This window comes from Carcharhinus amblyrhynchos, chromosome 21 (assembly GCF_965287045.1).
Source record: "Carcharhinus amblyrhynchos chromosome 21, sCarAmb.v2.hapA, whole genome shotgun sequence".
In the NCBI taxonomy this organism is placed as follows: Eukaryota; Metazoa; Chordata; class Chondrichthyes; order Carcharhiniformes; family Carcharhinidae; genus Carcharhinus; species Carcharhinus amblyrhynchos.
In genome coordinates this window covers 21,363,479-21,381,682 of record NC_137344.1, presented here as the reverse complement: position 1 = coordinate 21,381,682, position 18,204 = coordinate 21,363,479, and the positions used below count along the sequence as shown (strand labels likewise).

The 18,204-nt window shown below is 43.2% G+C and overlaps 1 long non-coding RNA gene across 2 annotated transcripts in view; it reads left to right on the top strand.

Moving 5' to 3' along the window:
- LOC145356468 (uncharacterized) overlaps nt 1-18,204 on the top strand; it is a 54,772-nt gene that overhangs the window by 26,709 nt on the left and 9,859 nt on the right. Inside the window, exon 1 of one of the 2 annotated variants that reach the window (XR_013889140.1) lies at nt 12,635-12,717. The exons of the other annotated variant lie outside the window; for it this stretch is intronic. This is a non-coding gene — a long non-coding RNA (uncharacterized LOC145356468). Of the gene's footprint in view, nt 1-12,634; nt 12,718-18,204 lie in introns of those variants that run through there. 2 annotated transcript variants of the gene reach the window in all.

Below are 18,204 nucleotides of genomic sequence, written 5' to 3'. Positions count from 1 at the left end.
GAAATTTAACCTTATGCAACAAACTACCATGAGGTACCTTGTCAACGGCCTTTCTAAAATCCATATAGACAATTTCAACTGCACTGCCTTCATCTACCTTCTTAGTTACCCTTCAAAATATTTGTGAGACATGATTTTCCACTCACAAAGCCATGCTGACTGTTCCTAATCAGTCCTTGCCTCTCTAAATGCCTGCAGATCCTGTCTCTGAAAATACCTTCCAACAACTTAGCCACTACAGATGTGAAGCTCACTGGCCTATAGTTCCCAGGCTTTTCCCGAATGCTCTTTTTAAACAAAGGCTCAACATTTGCCACCTTCTTGAGGCACCTCACCTGTGGTTGTCAATGATTCAAATATCTCTGCTAGAGGACCTGTAATTTCCTCCCTCGCCCCTCCCATAACATCCTAGGATACACTTCATTAGATCCCTGGGATTTACCTACCTTGATGCTCTTTAAGACTGCCAGGACCTCCTTCTCTGTTCTATGTACACTCTTCAAAACAGTTTATTTTCCCAAGTTCCCTAGCATCCATGTTTTTCTCAACAGAAAATATTGATGAGAAATATTCATTCAGGATCTCACCCATCTCTTGTGGATCCACACATAGATGACCTTATTGATTCTTAAGAGGCCCTACGCTGTCCCTTTTTACTCTTTTGCCCTTTATATATTTGTAGCTAAGATGTGGTTTTCTGACAATCGACAGTGATTTCATGGTCATCAGAAGACTCTTAATTCCATATATCTTTTATTGAATTCAAATTTCACTAGCTGCCATGGTGGGATTCTAAGCCAGGTTCCTAGAGCATTACCGGTGTTTCTGGATTAATAATCAAGCGATAATACAATAGGATATTGCCTCCCCAGTTGGAAATATATCACCGTTCCTTTACAGTCACTGGGTCAAAATCCTTGAATTCCCTCCCTCATGGCATCATGGGTCAACCCACAGCAATTCAAGAAGGCAGCTCACCACCACCTTCTCAAAGGCAACTAGGGAAGGGCAAGAAAAGTTGGCCAGCCAGCGACGCCCATATTCCATGAATGAATAAAAACAAAATTAGTGCACCTGTGAAAGCTAACTCACCGATTGGTGGACCAACAGAAGCTTGGTGGCCATGAAAATCTCAAAGATGGAGACTGAGCAGTTGTGGGAACCATTATAGGATGGGGTGTATATGAAAGGGAGTGGGATAATTGTTACATCCCCTCTATGGCTGTACAGATGGGGCTGTCAAATTGGCCTAGGACATGTCCTGCAAGAGGTAAATATACTAAGCACTAAAATCAAATGTAATCACTGACCATGGCATGCAAACTCTAACTGAAATATGACCTTTTTTTTAGAAAGCAAACATTCAACTATAGTTCTCCCAAAAACATGAATTATATCACTGTAATTAAACAAGCTGAAGCAGTAAACACAGGAATTATTTAATTATTTTGAAATACTATTTATTCCTGCTATTTGATTATTGCCATGTTTTATCAGGGTATCTCCATAATAAGGGACAGTACTCAGAAAGTCAACATTTTCATTGCTATTTAAGTTTTCTTACCACAAGTTTTTATATTTCAAAGCAAGATCATTCTGACTCAAAGAAAAATGGCTGGAACTTTTCAGCCGTTCAAGCCCCGCTGCCGCTGCAAGAAAGGATGGAGTGCTTGGCGCTCAGCCAAATTTCCATTCGCTGCAGCAGGAACAGAAAATCCCACTGGCGCAAACGGCCAGAAAATTCCACCCAAGACTGCTACCAACTCTGCCATGCCTAACACACGATACACCACACCTATTGGGAAGTGAGGGTGATCTTGTGGCACAGTGGGTAGCATCCATTGACTCCCCAAAGCCTGTCCACCATCTACAGGATTCAAGTCAGGAGTGTACTGCAATGCTCTCCACTTACCTGGATAAGTACAGCTCTAATGACATGCAAGAAGCTTGATACCGTCCAGGACAAAGCAGCCCCCAAAATTGACACTTCATCCACGAACATTCACTCCCTCCACTACTGACGCACAATAGCAGCGGTGTGTACCATCTACTAGATGCATTGCAGGAACTCACCCATACTCCTTAGGCAGCACCTTCCAAACCCTGGATAACTACCACCAAACCTGTGGGCTTTCCCACCTTGGAGGACAGCAGATATATACCACCACCTGGAAGTTCCCCTCTAAGTCACTCACCATCCTGACTTGGAAATATATTACTCTTCCTTCAATGCCACTGGGTCAAAATCCTGGACTCACTAACAGCACCGTGTGTTTACCTACACCACATGGGCTGCAAGGGTTCAGGAAGCCAGCTCACCACCTTTTTAAAGGCAATTAGAGATAGGCAATAAATGTGATGTAGTCAGCGACACCCATATCCCTTGGATGAATAAGACAAAATTTCATGGGTGGAACTTTCATATCCTGCCTGCCACAGGAATTGTAGTGCGTGGGACATAGACCATGCAAACATGGCCAGAAAATCCCACCCCTTGCCTCTGAGCCAGAAGCTCTGGGTTCAGGTTCTACTCCAGGGCTTGATGGTCAAGGAAGGTGCATTCGTAGTGTGGCTAAATTGGTTGATTATCAACTTGTAAATCCTTCCAACGTATTCCATAGCAGACGGCAAGACAGGAGAGGTTCCTGGGAGACAGTCGTGGTCAGCTTTGTGATAGAAAGAAATTGGAGCCTCTACCGTCACTCTTCAGGCTACAATTTCCACGTAAAAGTGTCAGTTGCCACAGCAACTCAGACTCGTGGGGGCAGGGGGATGATGGAGCTAGTTGGCTGGATGGCTAGAGTGGATCAGATTGGTGCCAACAGCATTGGGTTGGATTTCCCTGCTTTGGGTGGGGTAGATTTCTGTCTCTTTGCCTGACCCCATGCTGGTTATGGCACTGTGGGTTGGATTTGCCCTTGGGTAGAGAAGAAGAAATGAAAAGTTTTGTGTATGAACATGAGAACTGGATTGGATTTTGCTGTGATATTCCTCCCCAGTGAAAGAGTTTTTCAATACTCCCATCTCATACATGCATTTTCAGCTGACAATCAAGATATGAAGCCAATTGCTGAAATGGTTTTTATTTCAGATCCCCAGCATCTGGAGTATTTTGCTTGCGTTTCAACCCAGTGCTCAATCTGTCAGTATTTCATAAGAAAGTCAGCATTTTCCATTAGAGTTACAGAAGGTGGGGTGGCATGCTGACACAGTGGTTAACACTGCTGCCTCACAGCACCAGGGGCCTGGTTTCGAATTCCCATCTTAGGTCACTGTCGGTATGGAGTCTGCATAGGTTTCCTCCAGGGGGGTGCTCCGCTTTCCTCCTACAGCCCAAAATGTGCGGGTTACGTTGATTGGCTATGCTAAATTGTCCCTTTGTGTTAGGGGGTAAGCAGGATAAATAAGTGAGGTTATGGGGATAGGGCCTGGGAGGGATTGTGATCGATGCAGACTTGATGGGCCAAATGGCCTCCTTCTGCACTGTAGGGATTCTGGTTCGATGAGTATCAGAGTCAACAAACCATATCTTTTCAGAGAGACCTAATCCTGTCAGATCAATGTTACTTGGAAGGTTGGATTGGCAGTTGTCAGGGCCAATCAGGCGCTTTGGAAAGTGGGACAGAAGGCTATTAGAATTGGTCAGATTATTTGATGGTCATTAAATCAATCATATTACCTTTGCCCATTGTGAGCATGCACAAACCTGAAATGGGAAAATTGCACGAGCTGCAATTTTTGTGGCTGATCATCCAATTTTGGATAATCAGACATGACCATAATGAATGGTAGAGCAGGCTTGAAGGGCCAAGTGGCCTCCTGCTGCTCCTATTTTTTATGTCTTTCAAGAGCCAGAGCTAAACGAGCAGTTACATTTATTCCCCACCCGTTCCCTTCCCCAATCAGAAACAATGTTATATATTGCAAACAAACTACTAAAATATAGTCTGTAAAATAATCTCCCTTTTCTCAAAACATCTTCTGGGTCATACCTAACTTTTGTCTTTTGGGAAGCTTTATTCAAAACTGTTCCCAGCTATTTATTTTAATGAAATGAACATGTTCCCCGGTATATTTACATACCTGGGAGTGATTCTCGGACCCCTTCGGAGGCTGGCTAGAATCCTGACGAATGGGGCGTTGGCCAAAAATCAGCATTCCCGCTGTGCATGAGTGCTCTCGGGATTCACCGACCCACCCTTCTAGCTCCGCTTGAGTTCTCCCCCGGAGAGGCAGCGACCCGATAATGATATAAGCCCATTAATTTGAATGTCGTTAGTAGGTTTGGCAGGCCATTCACCAGCCTCCTGCCATTCATCTGGCCCGCCAGCAGGAACGGCACCAGGCGGGCTTTTATTTGTGCTAACCACAAGCGGAGACGTGGCATGCTGGACCTTGAGGGTTCAGGGAAGCATCAGGAACCCCTCAGAAAAGAGATTCATCAGCCCCCTCCACTCCCAATCATAGGTCATCCCATCCACATGCCATGAAGGGATGAGGGTGACCCAAAACCATCAGCCCCCTTTCACCCTCAGACGACCCACACAGCCCCCCCTTCTCCCTCAGACCCGCACACAGCTCCCTCCCCCTCTTTGACTTAGTTTGCAAAAACCAAAGTGAAACCACAAGCTGTCAGTCAGAATTAGACTCAGTGTCCATTGGGGTCAGGATTAGTGGGGTACTTGAGATGCAGTCAACCGTGAAGGGAAATCAAAATAAACACAGGTGGCTGGAGGATGATAGAAATCCATTGATTTAGCAGCTGAATCTTTTACAAGGAGTTGCACTTGAACTTGTATCGAAGATTTCAACAGGTTTCAACAATTTCAGCTTGCTGGGAAGCCTCAGCAACTTCATATCAAAGCTGTGTGCATACACTGGGGCTGGGTGCACAGCTGGGCAGCCTGAAACCCCCTCCCCCTTCCCCCAGGTGAAATTGACATCTCCTCTCTGTCAGAGGACCTCATGGAGGTCTGCTCTTACCTGCGGCGCCTAACAGGGAGAAAGGAAAATCTCTGCTGTAGAATGGAGTGCTGAAATAATTTTAAATCCTGTCAAGTGGCCGGGAATGGGGGCATGGGGAGTGGAGGTTAAAGCGACCTGGACACTTCAGGTTCTGCACATTTTGCTTACAGGAGAATGAATGGGGCATCCAGAATTCTTGGTGTGAATGCTTGTGCATTGGGAGAAATGTCTGAAGTGGATTGAGGCCACTTGTTTCTTCTTGGTTTCCAGTGTTTCTCCTATATCCCCTCATGCTATCCCTGATGGCATCTTGTCCATGAGTCTTGCCTCTACTACCTCAATCCTTATCCCACCAAAGTGCAGACCACCCAGCCTCCCTTCCTGATCCCTATGTTAATTGATATTGTTAACGCTTCCCTCTCTTCAGGTCTTGTTTCTCTCTCTTTTAAGTCTACTGTCATTACCCCTCGCCACTGTCCCTATAAAATTCTGTTCTATATCCAACCTCCCTTTCCTTCTTAGAGACCTTAAACATGTTGTTGCTCCCTAATCTGTGTCCATCTTTCCAGGAATTCCATGTTTGAATCCTTTCAGTCTGGCCTCCGTCTTGCCACAGAACCAAAATGTTCTTAACAAAGTTACAAATGAGCTCAAAGTTACTGTGGCAGAGGTAAACCATTCTCCTCATTCTTCTTGGACTGTCTGCAGCCTTTGATGTGCTTCCACACATAACATTCTGCTTTGATCAAGCTCGGTGGGACTGCCAACACCAGGATCCATTCTTATCTATCTAATTGTAGAGGATCACTGCACTAGTTTCCCTTCCTACCCCCTGTTAAAACTCAGGCCAGAAACTCCAAGGTGTTTTACGAAGATAACCTGGACCCAAAGTTTTTACATTTAAATTTGGCAGGTATGAGCATAATGTGTTCCACACCAGGTATGGTTCAAGTGACCCACTGCAGTGGCACAGTGGTTAGCACTGCTGCCTCACAATGCTAGAGACCCAAGTTCGATTCCTCGCTTGGGTCACTGTTTGTGTGGAGTTTGCATGTTCTCCCATTGTCTGCGTGGGTTTCCTCTGGGTGCTCCGGTTTCCTCTGACAGTCCGAAAGACATGCTGATTAGATGCATTGGCCATGCTAAATTCTCCCTCAGAGTATCCGAACAGTGTATCGGAGTGTGGCAACGAGGGGATTTTCACAGTAACCTCATTGCTGTGTTGATGTAAGCCTACTTGTGACACTAATAAATAAACTAAAAAAAAAAGTACTGGATTAGCAGAAATTTCCTCCACTTGAATGTTTGGAAGACATGGGGCAGAATCTCCACAGCATATTTTCCAGTGGTGAAGGTGTCTCACCACTGATCACAGGTGGGACCTTCCAGTCCCGCAAAAGTCTCTGGCATTTTGCATGGCTCATCTGTCTCATTGCCAGGGAACCCACCTTCAGCAAGACCAGAAGATCTTGCCAGTAGGCAGGGCTGGAAAATCCCATGCTTTATTTTTGGTCCTGCTCTAAACTACATTTGAATAGCTACCAACTCCATTCCCCTCCCTAAGACTAATCAAGTCTGTGCCTGGTCTCATATTTGATCCAGAAAGGAGCTGCCATCACTGGAAATGCCTATTCCTACCTCTGTGCCTGAGTTTAACCATATCTCCGCTGATCTGTTGCTCGTCACTCATGTTTTTGTTATATCTGGATGTGACCAATCCATCACATGCTTTGTTGGTCTCCCACATTTTATCCTCCATAAAGTTGAGGCCATCCAAAACCCTGCTGTCCCATTTCCTAACTCACACCGAGTCCCGTTCCCCTGAAGCTTGTTGACTTACATCAGCTCTTCATCAAATGTCTTCATCTTAAAGTTCTCAGCCACGTTTTCAAGTTCTTCTATGGCCTCACTCCTCCCCATTTCTGTAATCTCCTCCAAACCCACCGCCCTCTGAGATCTCTGTGCTCCTCTAATCTGGGACGTTTGAGCATCCCCAATTTTAATTGCACCTCTGTTGAAATGTTGAGAGTGAACTCAAAGCCCAATAAGGACTCTTAACAGCTAACACCTGACATAGATACTCATTTGCACAATAATGACACTTCCCTTTAGTACCCTCATTTTCTTCCCCTGACTAACTGCTCTCACCACCACCATGTCCAGAACACCAGGCCCTTCCCACTTCATTCCTCCATGTCCCCAACTCCACTCTCCCTCCTCCCCTGGACTACCATCCCCCTTTCACTCCTCCATACCCCTGAATTCACTCCAACCCCCAAACCACCCTACCCTTGGCAGTCCCAAGTCTCCATGCAAGCTGCCATTCTCCTGTTCCCCTCCCTTGTGTACAGTTAAACATGGAAAACCTTACACATAGCTGCACAAAGCTGACTGCTGCAGAGGACCTTTAAACGACCGTGAACTGGGTGCCACTGGATTCTCACACGTCACTGACTTTATCATGAGGGTAGGAGTTTATTGAAAACTCACTCATGCTAATGCGTATCCATGCCATGCAAATATATTACAAGTATGAACTCGATGATACATGCCAGCATGCGGCTAAACACAACACAAACACGGCACTGACTTGATCTCTGCATCTCAACCCACCATCAGAAAATGGAGGTTTTGCATTCTGCTGAATTAAGTCATTCTACATGTTGAAGGTTTCCTACACTTTCTAGATTCCACAAGATATCCCCCCGCTCCCCACCATCACCATAGTGTTATTATATATTTCAATATTCCATGTTGATGTGTCATACTGAATTATCTCAGACACAAACAGCATACCACCACGTACATAAGGAAGTAAATACGGGTAGAGTAAGACTTTCTAAGCACAGATTTAGGTCACTGTACTACATTTCAACTAGGCAGGGAATTCTTTAATGCTTCTAATCGTGGAACATGTTAACTCAAAATAGTTCCCTTTCCCTAATTCATATTTTATGTAATTTATTTTTCTAGACTATCTAAACATTTTAAAGAGACACTGCAAGTCAGTGCCAATGCTGAAAGACCCGAAACCAAGTCTAAAATTTATACCATTATGTTTATTATATCTTATATTCATTATTGAAACAGTAACTATGATTGACATTTTCATATATTCAGATGAGGTGCTGTAATATAATGAATGTACAAAATTCAATAACCAGCACTCTAAGTCGAAACATCCATTTCACTCGGAGTAATATTTCAATTAATTATCATTGCGACTATGGTTGGAATTCTCCGTCCTCGCTCATGGATAGAATTCTCCGGATGCAGTGAATGGAGATTTGGCTGAGCGCCAATTTTTTTTTCATTATTCATTCAGGCTTCGCTGGCTGGCCAGCATTCATTGCCCATCCCTCATTGAGAGTCAACTACATAGCTGTGGCTCTGGAGTCAAATGTAGGCCAGGCCAAAGAAGGATGGCAGATTTCCTTCCCTAAAGCACATTAGTGAGCCAGACGAGTTTTTCCGACTATCGACAATGGTTTCATTGTCTTCGACAGATTCTTAATTCTACATTTTTGTTTAACTGAATACAAATACCACCATCTGTCATGGCGGGATTTGAATCTGGGTCCCGAGAACATTAGCAGAGTTAATATCACTAGACCATTGCCCCCCGTTCTCTGTTCTCATTGGCAGCAGCAGTGGGGTATAAATGGCTGGACAATTCCAGCCTATATTTCCATGTAAGTGGAACTGTTACCCTATTTTACTCAAATGTTGTTTAGTTAAGTTTTATTTATTTTTAAATAATATGGTCTCAGACTTCCACCTTTGATCTCACTACATTGAGAGGTTTAGTTTTAACAAGGAACAAGCAATAAATGAAATCCTATTCTCAGTCAATCTTTGTGAACATATATGACAAACATGGTTCTGATGGGGAGACAGTCAGAGACAAAAAATAAAACCAAGAATTAGACAATTATCTTCATACAGGGTTCTAATTGGCAGAAAGGTATGGTGTGAAGATTCAAAATGAATGCATCACTTTCCGTTAATTCCAATTTTCCTTTCACGCCTTCAAGAACAACACGCTAGTTGGAATTTCTTTGCAACCAAGAAAATAAGACAGTGAAGGTTGTGAACTTTCATTTTCTCTTTGGTGTTACCCTGTAAATAGGGTGTCAGTTGACAATTCAGTTGGGATGGGACGGAGCAATGTAGATTTTCCTTCTTCTGAAATAAGAACGTGCTTTTCTGTGTTACTACATCCCTGGTATCTCAGCAACATATTACCGTTCCTTCACTGTCACTGGGTCGCAACCCTGGAACTCCGTCCCTAACAACACTGTGGGTGAACCTACATCAGAGGTTCAAGAAGGCAGCTCACCCACCACCTTCCGAAAGGCAATTGAGGATGGTCAATAAATGTTGGTCGAGCCAGCGAGGCCCACGTTCCTTGTATGAATTTTTAAAAATAGATTCACAGGGCGGAATTTCCTCATCCCACCCACCATGGAAATTGTAGCGGGTGGGACAGGACCATGACATGGTCCATTGACCTTGGGCAGGATTTTCCTGTTTTAGGGCGAGCGCAGTTGGAAAATCCCACCCATAGAGTCTGCAAACGTGATGCCAGTAAATGTAAGTGATAAGCAGCCATGGTATTGGACCCTAGACGCCGTGTTGGGAGGATACCATATTATTGCTTATGTTACCAGACTGTATAAACTAATGTTTTCCTTTTTTTTGTATAAAAGCTCAAAAGGAGTGAACATGCGCCTTTGGATAATGGATGACTTCCAAAGTTTATGTTTCCTTGGGGTTTTTTAGCTCCATTATTTAGATAATAAATAATTCCAAAGCTTCAGTGGGAGATGAAATGGCATCATAAGCCAATAGAGCAAAATATTAGCAAGTTACAAAGTTATCCAAACTTTAATGTCACCATGGCCTCTAACACTCCTTTACAAAGTTCAGTTATATGCCTTTTATTTTCACAGAACATTCTGTGGAACTGAACCATTTAAATTTGTTATTTTCATTGGCCACCACTAACATGGTTGTTGTGCTTTTCCATTGGCCATACATCAGATAACAAGAAGTTCAGTGGATGAGGGTATATTGAAATAACTGGCAAAAAAAACCTTTTGCTGACAAATAACCTCCAAATATATTATGCCAATAGGCAATTAGCTAAACATGTTGGTTCTAATCATTTTTCGAATCTCGAATGTCTCACCAATGGTGTGACAACATGTGGCTCTGACTGGAATATGATGGTGTTAGTTTTGGATACGACATGTTGGGAATAGTCAAGAAATTGGCTGACGGGTGAAAAAAAACACAATCGTTGGAGGAGTTGTGTTTGGATGGGAACAGACCAAGAAGGCTGCCCCAGGGCCAGCTACTGTTTTTAATTTGCATCAATGGCTTGGGCTGTTTGATGCAGAAAATCAATGCAAATTGGTCAAATTTGTAGATGATACCCAACTAGGGCAAGCATTGAAATCAGAGGAGGCAACATATGTCAGTGAATTGGAATATGGCAGATGAAATTTACTGGAGATAAGTTTAAGGCACTGCAAATAGGAAGGAACAATGGGAAACACACATATTCCAGGATCAGTGTTGAAATAGAATGAAGAGACCTTGGAGCCTGAGGACGTTCTGCATTCATGTTCTACCAGTGCACAGCTGTTGAATTATACCTCCAGAAAAATAAAATATATGTCAGAGAAAGTCATGATCAAAATTTGTAGTGCCTGGTCAGACCACAATATTGTGTCCAGTCTGAGCCACTAAGCCACAAGGGAAACGTCCCTGCATTGGAAGCAGTGGAGGGAAGAACCACAGTATTGTTCCCTTGTGTTGGTGGCTGAGCGAGAAGGAACAGTTGAAATAACATAGGATTTTCAAAATTGAAAGGGGATATCAAAGAGTGATCTTACGGTTGCATGAAAGACAGTTAATAGCATGGAAAAAGTAAACTGGGAAAATTATTTAAAGCAGCTTTCATGAATAGGATAAGAGGTCATAAATTCACACTAGGACTGATATTGAGAAGATTATTCTCAGACAAAGAGTATCGATTCATGGAATGGACTTCCAGATGGAGAAGTAAAGTTGACAACCCTGCAGTAATTTCATAACCAATTAACTGTTACAACAGATGAAATCCCTGATGTTTCACTATTGATAAACTGAGATGGTTATGTGGTTTTTGAAGCAAATAAAATCACAACACTGTAACTTCATCGCTTGCCCATAACTATTTAGACTTATGTTTATATGAAGGTTAAAAAAAACAGGCGGAGCCACAGAAAAAATTCTGCACACTGACAACTTCTTTGGCCCAGTTGAGTAATATTTGGAAGTCCCAAGCTTGGAATCAAATTAATTCAGAAAATGCTGAAAACCCTGGAGTAGGGAATCATTTCTGTGGGGGCACAACAGGCACCAAATAAAGATAATGTCCAGTTCCAGGCACCTCTCTGCCCAAACACATGCTGCCTGCGTAGCATTGAGTCGAGGCCCAAAGGCAGCTCCAGTCTCATTTTACTCCGAGGACTTCAAATAATTAAAACTGAATGATACGAAACCATATGAATGGAGTTCAGAGGAACATATGTGGCATAGTTGTAGATTGATGTAAGCTTGGAGACCTGATATAAAATAAATGAAGCTTTTGATTGGATCCATATTCCTGTTTTCCATTCTCCTTAACCGATACAGCATTTTTTCAATCTCTCCTCCTTTGACCTATCCTATTGTTCCTTCGATTTTTGGAACCATTTAAGGAAAGGATTTGCATTTATATAGCCCCTTTCATTAACCTCAGAATGTCCCAGAGCACTTTACAGCCAAATATGTATTTTTTGAAGTATTGGCCCCATTGTGTTGCAGTGAGACATTACCTCCAGCTTGTCCACAGCACAGCCTCAAACTGTAATCAATGCAGCATGACCAGATAACTGGTTTAAGAATGTTGATTAAGAAACTGTGTGAGCTCAGGACGTACGGAATGCTCCTCTGATTTTCAAACAGTGCTCTGGGACCTCTCACATCTACTCATAAACTCATCTTAATATCTCATCTAAAAGACTGTACCTCTGATAGTGCTGGCCTGGAGTGTAACTGGATTATATGCTCAAGTCTATTGCCAGAATTTTGCACTCTTTTCCAACTTTAAAGCCCAGTAGCCTCTGGACCACCCTTCCACCAACCACCCTCTCCATTCCCGAGACCCTGATCGCTCCTACTCTCACCAACCCCCTCCCACCCCCCACCCTCATGCAATGCATTCCCCCCAGCCTTCTCTACCCTACCTGCCCTGGGACACCATATGCTTATCTGCTCTCCAGTTCCCGGGTCTTAGTTAAAAGCAAAATAGTGCAGATGCTGGAATCTGAAATAAAAACAGAAAATGCTGGAAAATCTCAGCAGGTATGAAAGCATCTCTAGGGAGGGAATAGAGCCACTGTTTTGAGTCTAGATGACCCTTTGTCTAGACTCAAAATGTTGGCTCTATTCTCTCTCCACACATGCTGTCAGACCTGCTTCTCAGCATTTTCTGTTTTTGTCTCAGGCCTTAATCTCAGGCATCGCCATACAGTTCCTCTTCCAGCCACTGCAGAGCTGTTGCAGGAGGCATTGTCGAACTGCCGGCCAATCAGGTTGGCTGGAAGCTCTCCAAGTTGGATTGCCTCCTGAGTGATCGCAGACGTCCCGCCTAATGCCAATCAGCACTTTTGTTTATAATTTTCATAAACGACCTGGATGAGGAAGTGGAGGGATGGGTTGGTAAGTTTGCTGACGACATGAAGGCTGGGGTGGTGTTGTGGATAGTTTGGAGGGATGTCAGAAGTTGCAGCGTGACATAGATAGGATGCAAGGCTGGGCGGAGAAATGGCAGATGGACTTCAGCCCGGATAAATGTGTAATGGTCCATTTTGGCAGGTCAAATGGGATGAAGGAGTATAATATCAACGGTAAGACTCTTAGCAGTAGAGAGGATCGGAAGGACCTTGGGGTCCAGGTCTATAGGACTCTTAAATTGGCCTCGCAGGTAGAAGATGTGGTTAAGAAGGCATACGGTGTACTGGCCTTCATCAATCAAGGGATTGAGTTTAGGCATTGGTAATGCTGCAGCTTTATAAGACCCTGGTCAGACCCTTCTTGGAGTACTGTGCTCAGTTCTGGTCACCTCATTACAGGAGGGAGGTGGAAGCTATTGAAGGGGTGCAGAGGAGATTTACAAGGATGTTGCCTGGATTGGGTGGCATGCCTTATGAGGATAGGTTGAGGGAGCTTGGTCTTTTCTCCTGAGAGAGACGAAGGATGAGAGGTGACCTGATAGAAGTGTATAAGATGTTGAGTGGTGTAGATCGGGTGGATTCTCAGAGGCTTTTTCCCAGGGCTGGAGTTGTTGCTACAAGAGGACACCGGTTTAAGGTGCTGGTGAGTAGGTACACAGGAGATATCAGGGGTAAGTTTTTCACTCAGAGGGTGAGTGGAATTGGCTGCTGTCGGTGGTGGTGGAGGCAAATTCGATAGGGTCTTTTAAGAGACTTCTGGATGAGTACATGGGACTTAATAGAACTGAGGGTTATAGGTAAGCCTAATAGGTAGGGATATCTTTGGCGCAACTTGTGGGCTAAAGGGCCTGTTTGTGCTGTAGTTTTTCTATGTTCTATGTTCTAACACAATTTAGCTATAACTCTAACAAACAAAGCAGCTTAACCATTAACAGGTGAACAATATTTAAAAGTGAAAGAAAGCAACTTTACTTTTTAGCTTTTGGCTGTTTCAGTTCCAAATAAGCCCCATTCGTGCATAGATGGAAGCCACTTTCAAATAAATATTGTTAGCAAACCCAGGCATACTTGCTATAAATTGTGTTAACAGTCTTCAAGCTTTCAGAGAGATTTTGTGAGTGAGTTGTCATAAACAGCCTGCTCATGCCTCTGACTTCAGCAGACCTGCAACTGCTTAGTTTTTTTCCTGCTACAGACCTAGCTCCACACATTAACCACATTATCACATGACCCAGTCAATCAGCTTCCCAAGGAATCATTTGTGCAAACAAAAGTCCATTAGCTCATCAAAGTGGCAAATGCCTAGCTGAAATGATTAATTAACTTGCTTTTACAGCCATTGAACTAAATGTTTTTCCAGACACACCAACTGCCTATAGAATAAAGCTGAAATTTTAAACATTCTACAGAAACATATAGAAGATATATATAGATATATATGCAACTGCTGACTACCATCACATAGGCAACAGGTGGCAGAGTTTTAGATGACCTCATGTTTATGGAGAATGGAACATAAAAGGTCAGCTGGGAATGGAATAGTTGAATCTGGATGGAACAAAATTATGGATGAAGCTTTTAGCAGCCAATGAATTGAGGCAGGGATGAAGTTGCATGGTTTTACAGGAGTGGAAATAAATGGGGACCAAAGACAATGGCCGGAATGTTACCACCATTCGCACCAGTGGGAAATTCCCATCCTGCTGCGACCTGATAGAAATCTACAAGATTATGAGGGGCATGGACAGAGTGGATAGTCAGAAACTTTTTCCCAGGGTGGAAGGCATAAGTTTAAGGTGTAAGAGGCAAGATTTAAAGGAGATATACAAGTCCTGTTTTTCACACAGGGGGCAGGGGTGCCTAGAACTTGCTGGAGGTACTGGAAGCAGATACGATAATGACTTTTAAGGGGCGTCTTGACAAATGCATGAATAAGTTGAGAATAGAGAGATAAGGTCCCTGGAAGGGTAGGGGGTTTTAGTTCAGTCGGGCAGCATTGTCGGTGTAGGCTTAGAGGACCGAAGGGCCTGTTCCAGTGCTGTAATTTTCTTTGTTCTTTGAATGGCTGGGTGCCAAATTCTCTGATCTCACTGCAGTGGGAGCATGGCATGGATGGCAGGTAAGATTGCCCCCAATGACATTAGGGTGGAATTTTTCCAGCCTTGACATGGTGGCCATCATCGTGGGTGAGATGGGAAAATTTGGACAGCCATTAAAAGTCAACAGTAAAATTCCCACCCTCAGTCTTCCTAATATTTAATAGGAAGAATTTTCTGCTGATGCAGTGCTGGATGTTAAATAAGCAGTGTCACAATTTAGAGACATTGGAAGGGTTGACAGAGGTGGTGACGATGTAGAGCTGGGTGTCGTCAATGTACCTGTAGAAGTTAACAGGGGCGATAGCTTATCAGTGAGAAATAAGAGAAAGCCAAAGATAGATCTTGGGTACACAGATGACAATGGTGCTGGAGTGGGAACAGAAGCCATTGCAGGTGGTTCTCTGTAGATTGATAAGAATGGAACTAGGTAAAAGCAGTCCCACCCAGTTGGATGCCAGTGGAAAGATGGTGAAGCCAACTTCCCCAGCTAACTGAATGCCCTGAATGAGGTTGACCTCGGAGAATAAACAACCATCACTTCAGGTCTTGAGAATATTTAAAATTCATAGATTGCAGCAACATATCAAAAGGCACAAGCATTCGTAAGGACTCCAGGAGCAGGTCAGAGAGATTCCCACTGATTGAGTTGATGTGGGTCTAAACTGAAGGGTTAGACAAATTAATATCAGTACTTATCAATTCAATGAAGTAGAAATTGAACTTCACTGGGACTGAAAATATTCAAGTTGAAATTGAGCCAAGCGGTTTTTCATGTGTTTGGAGTAGCAGCCTAGGACAGATGTCAGGCCCCTTATATATTCCTAATCACAAAGTTGTTAAAGCACAGAAGGAGGCTATTTGGCCCATCATGTCTGTGCTGGCTCTCTGAAGGAGCAGTTTACCTTGTGCCATTCCCCCTAGTGTGGCACATTCATCATCTTTTCAAACAATCCAATTCCCTCCTCAATGCCTCGATTGAACCTAACTCCACCACACTCTCAAGCGCTGCATTCCGGATCCCATCCCAACTGAGTGAAAAGGGTTTTCCTCGTGTCTCCATTGCTTCTTTCCACAATTATCTTAAAGTACCAGTTTTAGGATCAGTCCAGAAGGTTAGGCTGGCCCGAGCAGAACAACAGTTGGCCAATTTCTTCCAGGCATGGCTGCAACCTAGCAATCAGCAGAAAGGTATGTTTTCTTATGTTTAATGTGGAGCCAGTAACTGTGTCCTTCTGAATGCTCCACCTCGCCACCAAGCACTCCTGAGACTTGCAAACCCATTCTCCTTCGTTCCTTTCCCTACAGTGCTTACATTTATAAAACGACTGAGCTGCCAATGGTAGTGCAGAAGGCCCCAACATCTCTCCCAGAGCCTCAATAAATTTCTGCTTTAATGGCTCGAATTACATTAACTTTCTTTCAGTGGAAGATTAGTGCTGATATACTTTAATGTAAGCTTGAAAATCTGATGGTTGACATGCTTTAGTTACGAAGCAGTTATGTTTCGCCTGGCATAAGGGCACATCTCAGTTTTAATTAACATGGAGGGGAAGTTTTATCCCATCCTACCTGAGGCCCGGGATGTGGGATGGAGTTGGGGTGTGCAGTTAAGATAGCTGGGTAAAGACATACCGCCTCATTTCTGTGAGTTGCTACCTAATTGGTCACTTTTTTAAGCAGCCAAGATGCCCCATCTGACTCAGGTGGGAGCCACATGTGTCGACAATCGTATGTTACCTGTAGGATCCTGAAGATAATTGAACACCCTGCTGAGCATGGTATCCAGAGTGGGCACCCCGCTCAGTCAAACCTACTGCCCAAAGTGGGAGGGAAGTCCTCCAGGATAAATCAAACACTTTTTTAGTGCAGTGAGGAGGAAAGGGCTTCTATTGCAGGTCTCCATGTCATGATGATGCCTTTGAAGAGCATAAGATATAGGAGCAGATTTAGGCCATTCAACCCATTGAGTCTGTTCCATCATTTAATCATGGCTGAGAGGTTTCTCAAATCTATTCTCCTGATGTTTCCCCATAACCCTAACCAATCAGGAACCTATCTGTCTGTGTCTTCAATGCATTCAATGACCTGACCTCCACAGCCCTCTGTGGCAATTAATTTCATAGATTCACCACCCTCTGGCTGAAGGAATTCCTCCTCACTTCTGAAGGGTTGTCCTTTTACTCTGAGGCCTGTGCCCTCTGGACCTAGTCTCTCCTACGAATGGAAACATCTTTCCACTCTATCCAGGCCTTTTATTATGCTGTAAATTTCAATGAGATCTCCCCCATATCCTTCTATATTCCATCGAGAACAGACCCAGAGATCTCAGGTGCTCCTCATATGTCAAGCTTTTCATTCCTGAATCATTCTCGTGAACCTTCTTTGAACTCTCCAAGGCCAGCACATCCTTCTTTAGAAAGTACTTTTTGCCACTGATAGCAAGCCAATTTCAGGCAAGGTTGGGTCTGCTGGTACTATTGAGGCCTGGAAGATAACCGCCCATAAGCCATGGCACAGTAGTGTTCTTGTTGCAGCAATTCTTCCAGCAACTATCAGGGCACAAGTCTGGCTTTTCTAAATTCAGCTGATTATCCCATTATATGATAGTTTTGTTGCAGTCTACTAAAATAAAGCAGGTGACACAAACATGGAGAAAATATCTTGCTGGGATCTCATAAATGAAGCTCAGGCTTCTCTGGCTAAGACAGCTAAAGGAAGGTAAACTAGCTTTAATACTGCATTAAAAATCTACATAATGGATAAATATCCATAAACTTGCACTTTTCCTTCCCTGTTACTTACGGAGAATATTGCACCTAAAGTCGAGTAGCCTATTTTAATATCTGTAAGGGAACTTTCTCTATCGATATGTTCAATGTTGCTCTAACAAACTTGCTGTAAGTTTATCGAGGGTGTCAAATCTTATGAAATATGAACACTTCTCTCACTAGAGAATCCAAACATTAACTGTTCCGAATGATAATGTCCAATAACGGTTATTTAGGGGCTTTCTGATGTGCTTGGAACTATAGTTAATGTTGTTTTAATTTAGAATTGTTAAAATTGCTTGACACTTAGTTTTTTATATATATATAAGACATTCAAAATAAACTGGTGAAAGCTGGTGCAAAGCAATTATATACATTCTCTCCCAGACTGAAACAATCTCTCCCTTTTATTAATGACAATCTCAGCTCCATTTCTAATTATAGACTATGAATTTAAACACAGGGAATATTTTCAGAAATTAATTTCACATATTGTACACAACATCTATTGTGGAAGTTAATTTAGCTAACAGATTAGGAGACTCTTCTCAAGGTTTAAATGCTCAATTAGTTAAAAAATAAAACATTAATTGTATGCAAAAAGCA